At 41.1% G+C, this 7,327-nt stretch overlaps 1 pseudogene; it reads right to left on the bottom strand.

Annotated features, from left to right (window-relative positions):
* Nucleotides 1-2,511: 2,511 nt before the first annotated feature.
* Nucleotides 2,512-6,016, bottom strand: LOC124989420 (putative vomeronasal receptor-like protein 4; annotated as a pseudogene).
* Nucleotides 6,017-7,327: the final 1,311 nt, after the last annotated feature.

Genomic DNA, 7,327 nt, shown 5'->3' with positions numbered 1-7,327 from the left:
ACTCATTTGTCCTTTATATACACTGTGTACACAGCATCATCAAAAAAACTTCAGAGACATAAGAGAGAAGGGTCAATCTTGCTTCACAGAAAATACCTTGTTATGAAGTCCTTTGCATTTTCCTTTCCTTCCTCCTCCCTGAACCACCACAGATACAATGTGTGCTGCTCAGAGAAGTGTATTGATCATTTCATTTCACTAGAGATTTTAACAAAAAGATATGTACAATATGTTTATTTTGTACCTCTACTATCAACACACTTTGTGCACTTCTAAACATTTAGAAAGACTAGACGTCTCAATAAGGACTTGGGTTTGTCCACTATGTGCACAGCAGTGTTGAATAAACTGCACACATGTAACAGTGGTCACATCTGGGACTGTCTTCTAAGTAGGATCACTTGGCCTGGAATCCACCTTTTCTTCTACTTCTTTCTCCTGTGTCACATGTGCCACATCTGAGTGTCACACAATATGATGTTAGAATTTCTGTTTCAAAAGTCATTTTCAGAAAATGCCTGTCTATGAATTTTAACACAAAGTGTACAAAATGTGTTTACTAAGTCTACTTTGGTCATACATTGGCCACCTCTTTACTAGAGACTAGATATTATAAAATTAGGACTCCTTTGTCCAGCATATAAAAATATATAGAGTGCAGCAAAGTTAAATTAAATCTACCACAAAGGGCAATGGAAAGACTGAAATTTTCTAGCATGCTCTAACAAAACCCCTTTTGTAACTTCTTCCCTACCACCTCCCTCAACCTAATGAACAAGTAGAGACAGTGTTCCGTTCAGAGGTGGCTTAACAATTTCAAACAGTATTTCCTGTCCCATTTTAAAAGCTATTTACAAAAAGTTTTAATTCTACTACTTCTACTTTTATATGTATTATGCACTACTTAAAATACAGAAGGACTGGATATTTCACATAAGGACTTGTTCACTTTGCACAGGGTCCTGGTAAATAAAATTGCACATGTGACAATGGTTATAATCTGAGGCATCTTCTAATATGACCATTTTGTCCTTGAACCTCTCCATCCTCACCTCCCTGTCTCTACATTCAATCCAGTGGACAAATACAGGCATATGTAACACTTAAGAGATGGGTGGACAACTTCACCCCCAAAAGTCATTCACAGAGGACAAGATTTCCCATGAATCTCAACACAAAAAGTACAAAATGTGCTAATTTTACTGGCTACTTGGTCATACATTGACAACCTCCTTAACATCTAGAGACTAGATTTTGTGAAACTGGGACTCATTTGTTCACTGTATGCACTAAATACAGCAAAACAAAATGCACAAGACATCAAGAAAATTGACGTCTGACAGTGCCCAAGTGTGAACACACTAAAGCATTACATTTTGTGATTGTGTCCCTCCCACTTCCTGTACATCCCTGAACAAGTAGACAGTACTGTAGTGGTCACAGAAGTGGTTTGATAATTCCATTCCCAATAGACTATTTCACATGAATTTTAGCAAAAAGACATTTATAAAGTGATATTTTATTACTGCCACATCTAAGGTACATTGGGCACTTCTAAACATAAAGGCAAACTAGATGTTTCGACAAAGGACTCAATTTTTGCACTATGTACCTGACAGTGTGGAATAAGCTGCACACATGTAGCAATAGTGCTAATTCGAAAGTTTCTTCAAAATATGAACTTCTGAGATTTCATCCACCCAGTGGGCTATAATGCTCAAATTTTTGGATGCCAATTATTCCTAGGAATTTTAACCCAAAACATAATTTTGTTTACTAATTCTACTTTTATCATACTCTGGCAAACTTTTCAACATCTAGAAAGGCTAAATGTAGATTAGAACTCCTTTGTCCTTCATATACACTATGTACACAGCAAAGCAAAACAAGACCCATAATCATAAGGTACAACACTTAGATGGTGGTGAGAGCAACCAAGGACCAGCACACAACTCTGTTCTACTCAAAAGGGGGGTTGGCTATTGCACCCCCAATTACACAAGAATTTTAACAGAATTTTACAAAATGTGTTGTATTTCAGAACTTCTACTTTTAACATATACCAGGCACTTTAGAACATCTAGAAAGTCTAGATCATTCCAAAGATTCCTTAGCATCCTCAACTCTAGAGACAGTAATCAGGAATAAAATGCACACACAAACAACAATCATAATAGGAAAATGCCTCTTGCATAAACCAGTCAGCACAGGACCTCCTCCTTCCACATCAGTCTCCATGTCCTCCCACCACTTAGCGCACCTGGACCCACCTCCTGGAGAAGTCCATCAACCCCATTCCGCAGTCACTTGCAGGAGACATTTCTGATGTTGACAGCACATGGTCCTTCACAGGCGGTACATTCTGACTCTCAGACCTCAGTACCTTCTTCACACCAGAATGTCCAGCTGTGGCAGAGCTCTAAGATGTTGGTGAGTGGAGAGCAGTCCATTGGCATTGAACACCAACCTGTCCAACAGCCAGGAGCCTCTGAGAGTTGACCTCTACAGCCATCAGGCACACTCCTCATTCTCTACAGTATGGCACCCACCCAGCTCTGCCCATCCAGTTGTTGCCTTGGGCTTGGCCACCTTCAAGGATGGCTGGCCTTCATCTACTGTCTGACATGCTGGCCATGGTCACACAGCCCTGGTCTATGACTGGACTGTCCAAGGAAGCTCAAACCTTCCATGGTCACATGCCTTCAGGGTCTTGATGCCCTTGCCAGACTCATGGCAATTGTCAACTTCCCTTCTTCTTGCCACCCAAAGGTACCAGGGATGATCAAGACTGCCTGACAGCCCCCAGCCTGGGATCAATAGGTTGCCGCAGGCAAGTCATTCAACCAAGGAAGAGGCTTGCAGTTCATCATAACCAGGCGAGTGGGTGGGCAATTGCATAGGAGCTTCTGGGTCCACAAGGCAGATGCCAAGGCCTGTCCCCAAACATAGCTCACCCACGAGCCTGGGGCAAGGGTCCAAGGCCTGGGGACTGACTGCACTCTCTGTCCATGTAAAGTGTTCTGAATGGTTTCCAGTTCTGCTTCCTATCTGCCTCCCCATTATAAGAGCAATGACCTTAATTATGTGTTTCTCTTTTTAATGTTTGATGATGATTAAAAATGTACTTAAGCTTTCTCAACTCAGTTTCAACTTCTTGGAGAGAGAGAGAACAACACACTTAGGAAAACAAAGTCCCAGGAAACCCTGGTTAAATTCTGCCTGTAGTTCCAAAACTCCCTCTTATTCATCTGAATATCTTGTCATGACACATGCCGTCACCTTCATGAGGACACCTGTAAATGTCATCCATGTTCACACTGCCAGGATTCACATCCTTCCCTTTGAGCACAGAACCCAGGATGTTTTAGGTACTGTGCACTTGGTCTTGTTCTCTCTGCTAGATAATAGAAAGGGGCCATCACAGGAGAGCAGTGGAACTAAGATCAGGAGTACCCTCCTGGTCTCCAAGCAAGGACGATAAACTCCAACATATTAGAGTTTGACATAATAATGTTACCAAGTTACTTAAAATCTTTGCTTATGTGGTAACAACTGGAAAGAGCAGGCATTCACCACTGTCCAGGAGTGAAGTAAGACACCCAAAGTCAGGGCCACCAGGAGACACAGAGGCCGTGCTTCATCTGGAGCACATCTGTGTCTCATGGGTCTGATGCTTTGTCAGTGAGTATGTGCAGTAAGCACAGTGGCATCGTAGATGGTTCAGTGACCCATGGAATCCCTCATAGTCAGAACTGTGCTCTCCACACCCATGAATACTTGGATCCCTTTTGAGAAAAGGTCAAAGTAGTTTTTCCCTCAATTAAGAACCAGAATACATTGTGTACCTTAAAATTAGGTAAGATCAAAAGCACTGGTCAATGTAAACTCAATAAGAAGCAATGTGTTTAAAGAAGTCAGAAATTATTTTGACATTATTTTTTGCAATTATTTAAAAATGTATTAAAAAGATCAGAAAATCAGAATATATTAAAAGAAAAAAAACCAACTCTTGGTACAACTACTCTGTAGGTTTCTTTTGTGACATGCAACTGTTCATACTTAGACAAAATCAAATTAAACATTTTGGATTCCCTTATAAAGCACTGTTGGTGTGCATGCTGTTTAATTATAATGCACCTTACATTTCAATACATATGAACCAAGTTTGAACCCACCCATTTTTTAACAAGTTCAATGATATTCGCTTGAAGGATGAAAATTTATAATTATCTTTAACAGCTATGATGGCCAACTTATTGAATATTTAAGTTTGTTTATAAAATAAAACTGCAGTCTAAAATACTTTTCATTCTGTATATCTTATGTGAGCACGTATATCTGTAAGATCAGGCCCTAGAACTGAACTTCTTGGGTCAAGAGGTGAACACATAAGTAATTTTGATATAATTTCTAAATTGTTCTTCTGCATATTACTAGCAGATGTGGTGGTGTGAAAGAGCCATCTCACATGCATGAGAACATCAGCTGCTTCCTGAAGGGTGACAGGAAGGAGAATGGGAATGGGTCTGGGTCTTCCTAGCTCCCAAACACCTCTGTCCACTCAGGACTGTCAGCAGCATTAAGGTGTAAGAATGCACCTGTGTGTGACTTCCCTGCTTTTACTGGATTTTGCATCACAGGCAGCAACACAACTAACATGATTTCAAATATAATGAAAGGATCAATGAAATGGATAATTTCTCAATGTCTTTCTTTCTTACTGAGCATGACAACATTCAGCCAGATGTCCATCTCTGTGAATCAGCAAATGGGCTAAGAGTCACATTAATCAAGAGTTAGAAATTCTTATTACTCAGTCATGAAGAATGATAAAATTATGGCATTTGCAGGCAAATGGATGAAATTGGAGAATATCATGCTAAGTGAGATAAGCCAATCTCAAAAAACCAAAGGATGAAGGATATCGCTAATAAGTGGATGATGACACATAATGGGGGGTGGGAGGGGTTAGTGTTAGGGTTAGAGTTAGGGTTAGGGAGCGGGGCAAGAATAGAGGAAGGAAGGACTGTATAGAGGGAAAAGAGGGGTGGGAGGGGTCAGGGGGAGGGGAAAAGATAGCAGAATGAATCAAACAACATTACCCTATGTAAATTTTTGATTACACAAATGGTATGCCTTTACACCATGTACAAACAGAGAAACATCATGTATCCCATTTGTTTACAATTAAAAAAAAAAGAGTTAGAAATTCTTGGGGACTTAAAGATATGGAATCCTTCAATAAGGACAAAAATGAACATAAAGAAATAAAACAATCTGTCCAATAGAAGATGAGAAAACAGAGCATCAGAAGGAGAACCTTTGAGCAGCCTTCATCTCAGGGGGAGTTCTGTAGAGGAGCTTGGAGGTCTGCAGGTAGAGGACATGCTGGTGGTGCTTGTGGAGGAGAAACACCATGTGGCCACTGGCCACGCCCATTGCACCCTGGAACACAGCATCTCGTAGGACCATGAGAGCAAGAAAAATCCATCTGATTATACAGTTGTCTGGTTAAAAATAACAAAGTTGTCATTTTTATTAAATTCTGATGTGTTCATGTTGTTCCCTTTTTGATATAAAATGGTAGATAAATGCTTAACAAGGCATTGAGTATCCAGAAGAAGAACAACAATGGAAGGATGTGCCAAGCAGACCTGGGCTGCAACCTTCTCCACCTGGAGGCTCTGGTGCTGATGGTGATGGCCTGGACCACTGTGAGGAGACTGGTGGTGCAGATAGACAGGCCCTGGTCCACCCTCTCCAGGTAAACTGCAATCTTACAGTCTACCTTACCTAGGAGATTTTGCAAACCAAAGCTAGCTATTGTCCTTGGTGTTCCTTTGGTAAAAAGCATTAGGATATTTGTAAAAGCTAAGTGGATGAGAATAAGGTGTATTGGTTTCTTCTCAATACCTCTAAATAAGTAAATGTAATTCACAAGAACAATGATGTTCCCAGTAATGCCAAGTCCTATTAGGGACATGAAGATTTTTCTCTTGACCAGGTTCAGAACCATTTCTAACTTTGTAGGTAGAAGCATTTGTCTGTAGCTCACATCATTGAGGAAAAAAACCAGAAATTATTATCTTTATCTTCAGAAAGCATTTCATACTACCCATTTTCTAATGGGTAATGATCAGAGTATACATAATCGTGATAATTTTATTTAAATAACTGTTTTATTTATTTTTCTGTGTCACTCATTGTAGTCAGTTTTTCCTCTGCTGTAACCAAAGGCCTGACAAGAACAGTTTTAGAGGAGGCTCAGAGTTTCAGCTCTAATTCTGATGATGGCCAACTCCAACCTCAAGGGTAACAGAGGTCTAGGACAGACAAGTGTGGTGCAGGATAGTAGCTGAGGACATTGCACATGAACCAAGAGAGAAAGAGTTCCCTTTGACAAGAACAAAGCAACACCACCACCACCTCCAACCATACCCCCTGCCTACCATCGCCACCAGTGACTCCAGATCTGGAAATCACACCCTGACTAGCTCAAGGCTCTCCCAGTCCAGGCAATTCAACTCAGAACTTTCTTGCCTTGGCTCACATGTGAGTTTTGGTAGAACATCTCACATCTAAACTATAACAGCACCCTTTGTGTGTTTTTTAACTAATAAATTTTTTTGAAAAAAAAATGCCATCTTGAGGACTAGTATTCAAAGTTTTAAGTTTTCAACCAAGTTTTTGTCCATGATTCAAACAAGCACAACTGATCTTCTTTCAACCCCTGACACCACGCCTATGCTCCACCTCATCATAGATGCCTGCAACCCACAGCTGCCCAAACCTGGATTGCCACCATGTTTCTTCTTCATTCTGTCTGTTCTCATTGTCCATTTATAAATCCTGGGCTCCCATTCATCCTGCCAGCCTGCCCCACACCCACGTGCACACTCCTAGGAAATCCAGTTGTTCAGGGTCTTTAAGGTCTTTAACCATCACCCCATTCAGAGTGCCTCTGTTCTGCTCAGTTATCCTTTCTCTTCCATGTGGTGAGGACGAGGCTTTCCAGGTTTGTCTCTTGCATATCCTTCATGCCTGATCCTGAATGGCTCTGAACTCCAGCCCCAACTGACACTGTCATGTCCCTGCTTATAAGTCTGCAGTGGCCTTTGTGGTCCTCAATATCAAGTCAATCTGCAGAGTCCTTCCAGATAGGACACTGATATTAGTTCTGAATCAGAGACATCCACTGTCTTGTCTGACAAAATCAGATCAGCAGCAGATGCAACCATGGCTGTTGCCCCAGAGGAGCCAATGTGACCCTCTAGGAGTGTCTTTGCAGATTTGAGCTCTCACTGCATGACGTCAGGAGCCACTGGGA

The sequence above is a fragment of the Sciurus carolinensis genome, chromosome 7 (genome assembly GCF_902686445.1).
Source record: "Sciurus carolinensis chromosome 7, mSciCar1.2, whole genome shotgun sequence".
Lineage (NCBI taxonomy): Eukaryota > Metazoa > Chordata > Mammalia > Rodentia > Sciuridae > Sciurus > Sciurus carolinensis.
The sequence above is the reverse complement of the archived record's forward strand: the minus strand, read 5'-3'. Positions and strand labels throughout refer to the sequence as shown.